The sequence below is a fragment of the Talpa occidentalis genome, unplaced genomic scaffold (genome assembly GCF_014898055.3).
Source record: "Talpa occidentalis isolate TD23 unplaced genomic scaffold, MPIMG_talOcc4v2.1 talOcc4.12, whole genome shotgun sequence".
In the NCBI taxonomy this organism is placed as follows: domain Eukaryota; kingdom Metazoa; phylum Chordata; class Mammalia; order Eulipotyphla; family Talpidae; genus Talpa; species Talpa occidentalis.
Genome location: NW_023601212.1, coordinates 9,324,303 through 9,327,914, shown reverse-complemented (window position 1 = coordinate 9,327,914; position 3,612 = coordinate 9,324,303). Strand labels below are relative to the sequence as shown.

The 3,612-nt window shown below is 48.9% G+C and overlaps 1 long non-coding RNA gene across 1 annotated transcript; it reads right to left on the bottom strand.

The window, feature by feature from the left end:
• Positions 1-622: 622 nt before the first annotated feature.
• On the bottom strand, positions 623-3,282 carry LOC129145455 (uncharacterized). The gene is made up of 3 exons (XR_008551009.1): positions 2,995-3,282; positions 880-984; positions 623-791 (listed from the first exon to the last, which is right to left on the bottom strand). It is a non-coding gene; the product is annotated as an uncharacterized LOC129145455 (long non-coding RNA).
• Between the last annotated feature and the right edge of the window lie 330 nt (positions 3,283-3,612).

Genomic DNA, 3,612 nt, shown 5'->3' with positions numbered 1-3,612 from the left:
ATTTGAGCAAAGATTTAAAGAGGAGAAGGTCTCTAGGGGAAAGCATTTCAAACAGAGGGTACAGCCTGTGCAAAGGTCCTGGAGCAGGGCGGCTTGGCAGTTTGGAGGAGCAAAGAGGACACCTATGTGACCGGAACAGAGTGAGCAACAGGGAGAGAAGGAGGAGGTAAGGGCAGAGAGGGAGGACTTGAGGTTTCATGCAAAGAGATGTGAGAGTCATGGGAGGGTTCAGACGAGTGAATGAACGAGTGAGTGGATCGGGAAAGCAGAGGGCACTCTCGCTTCTGATTCACAGGTGGGAACTGAGACCCAGAGAGGCCAAGTCACCGGCCCAGGTCCAGCTAGCAAGTCACAGGCAGAGCTGGGACTTAAGTCCAGACACCTCCAACTTCTTTCGTTGCCACCCATTGCTGCTCAGCTGAGCTGACATGTCCAGGCTGTGTGCTACATGGTCAGGCACACGGCCTTGGGAGCTAGGCCATTTGGGACTCAAATCCTGCTTCTGCTCCCCATAGTTGGGTGACATTTGGACCAAAAAGACCCAGACACAGAGCTTAGCACCCCCATGCCTCAGTTTCCTTCTTTGCCCAATGAGTGAATGGCAAGGAATCGATTTCTTTTATCAGACTTTCTTGGGGGCAGGGATGGAGGCGAGGAGCCCAGAGGAGGCTGTGCTGGCCTCTAGACACGAGCCACCCGTTTTTTGTGAGCTTCTTCAATCCTCTGCACAGCAGGGCCTGTCACGTCCTCACCGTGATCCTTCTGCTCATGTCGATCTCACTGGTCCCGCTCTGCAGGGAGACAAGCAAGGTCACCGCTAGTGCCTCAGCTGGGAGGATGAAGTTAGGGAGCTGCCTCCCCTCCCCAGCCCGCCTTTACCCAGGCTTCATTTCCCCCTCTCTCTCCTTTCTTTAAAACTAAGCATTTATTGATATTGTTCATTCCGCTCTGACTTTAGAAGCAATGCCTTTTGCAGCAGAAAATCTACAGAAAAAGAGAAATAAGTTAGCTATCATCTCACCCGAGAATGCCAACACGTAAATGTGATTCTTTTTCCCCTTCTTTTCTTGATGATTATAAATATTGTAATTAATTTAATGGCAATATACATATTGAAAATGGATTCTCTGTTGTTAAACATGAGGTTGTGCCTGATGTGTGGCTATTACAGACCAGGAGTTAACACCCCTGTAGCTAGTGGGTGTTCGAATCCACACTTATGTGGGGGGGAGGCATGTGCCCCAGTGACTAATCAGAAAGCAGCCGTGGCTATGGGCTCTCGTTTTCTTTCTCTGTCCGTCTCTCCTTTTTCTTTTTAATTTTTTACGATTTTAAAACAACTTCATCAGAAATTTTGACATAAACCTCATTAATATCAGCTCCGCAATTTCACACGCAGACACACACACACACGCACACACACACACACAGAAATTGGCATGTGTCCTTTCAGCAAAAAGGGATGAGCAAGGCTTTTGATGCAGAATCTTGTGTGATGAAGCTCTTTTTTGAGTGACCCACTGATGAGGTCACCCTAATTCCAGCTTGTCTTTAGAAATACAGCGCTCGTTTATGGATTCTTGATTCTGAGAACATTTGGCCAAGATGTTCCTCTGTGACAGATAACTCATAGTCCGAGATTTTTATCTGTGCTATCAACTTCACCATCATCATTAGCTTCTGGGATCTACTCTCTCTTTGCATTCATTTTAAGGTTTTTATTGTGATGAGATTCCGTAATGATTAGAAGGCTGTTGATGGGGCCTTCTACCGACAAGTACCCAGTTCTCAGTCATCAAGATAACACCCTTACTGTTTTGATGCATTTTCTTCCAGTCTTTTTTCCATGCTTCTGAGCACATTCTTTCTACGTCTGCTCTGTTTTCCCCTTCGTTATAGATGTAATTCAATTAATTGCTGTTGTGACGGCAAGAGTCTTGTCCGTCCTTGTTGCTGCTGTGTCCCTGGTGCCTGCACCACAGTAGGGGCTCAGTAGATACATGTTGGGTGAATTCATGAGCGGTATATCAAGGCTGGTTTTATTTTTCAACCCAGCATGTTGATCTCACAGGATGTGTGTGTGTGAGCGTGTGCCTGTGGGCGTGCAATGACCCTAAAGGCCTGAGAGTGGGTGTCCCCTGGTTCAAGTGGGGATTTAAAGGGCTGCTGTCCCCACCCCCCAATGTCTCTGCCTGTCCCACTCCATTGGTGGACAACCAGGGTGTCACCAAAATCCCTCTGGAACCATCCAGTCTACCTTTCTCTGTGACAGTTGGAGAAACTGAAGCCCAGAAAGGGGAAATGTCCTGCCCAAGCAGAATCAACATCATAACGAGAGGGTCCCTTTTGTTTTTAAAGGCTGGTAACTGAGGGGTGACATTTGTCTGCAGCTTTGCAATTTGCAGTCATGTGTTTTCAATGCTTTGTCACTCACCTTCTGCCTTCCTCAGCTTGTGTCCACTCTGACTAGAAGCCCAGGCCCTGCAGCTCCATGGGATCGAGAATAACAATCTCCCTTATTTAGAGAGCCTTTATTAAGCACTTATTATGTGACCGGCATATACACTGCTCGATACACGTGATCTCTCTTAGCTGTCACTATATTGTAGTGAGGCTGGCCCTAGTATTACCAGGTCCATTTCACCGAGCAGGCCAACTGAGGCCAGAGAGGGGAAGTCATTCATCCAGGGGGTGAGAAGACAGAGAAGGCAACCAAGTAGGACACACAGCTCAGGCAAGGCTGGGAGGTGGGCCTAGTACAACACAATATGAGAAAAGCCCTGGGAGTTAACTCCACGCCTGACCCTGGACCTGGTCCTATAATCATAAAAGGGCCACAGGAAGAAGGTTTGATGAGGAGGAAATAGGGGCTTGGCTTGGTCCAGGGAGGTGGCTCGCCCGCGCAGAGAGATGGAGACTGGAGATGGGGCAGAGGGAGGGGCCAGGGAGAGGCCTGCAACCTGGCCTGGCTGGGTGGGACACTCTTTGACTCACTGTCAAAACTGCAGAAAGATGAGGGGAAGCGATGATGAGACTCCGACTTGGAAAATTAGTATCTCAGTGGTACCTGGAAGAGTCTCTGCCTTTCCCAAGCCACACACAAATTCCCCCAAGTAGGGGAATTTGAGAGTGGGGGGCAGAACCAGAAGACCAGGTGCAACAGGGTATGGGATGTTCCCACTGGAGGGGGCAAAGAGAATACAGTCCCCATGTAAGGAGGGGAAACTGAGGCCCAGAGAGGCGGGCACAGACTCTTTCACCCTCCCCCACCTGCTGCTCTTCTCCCACAGCGTCTCCCCAGACTGAATCCAGACCCCAGCCCAGTCCCCTCTCCAGCTTAGCACATAATCAGCATTCAGTCCACACACACACATGTGCACACACACACAGCGATTGACATGGAAAGAAACTGTGACCTCAGAAGCTTGTGCAGGTGACAAGCCCAAGGTCACTCCACTAGGGGTAGTTGAAGCTCAGGTCCCATAATTTTTCAACTGCAGGCAACTCTTCTCTCTCCATCTCTCTCCCTCCCTTCCTCCTTCCCTCAGAACCATTTAAACGATTACAAAGATGCTATTTTTATCTCGGGGAAAATTCAATTATAGACATTGA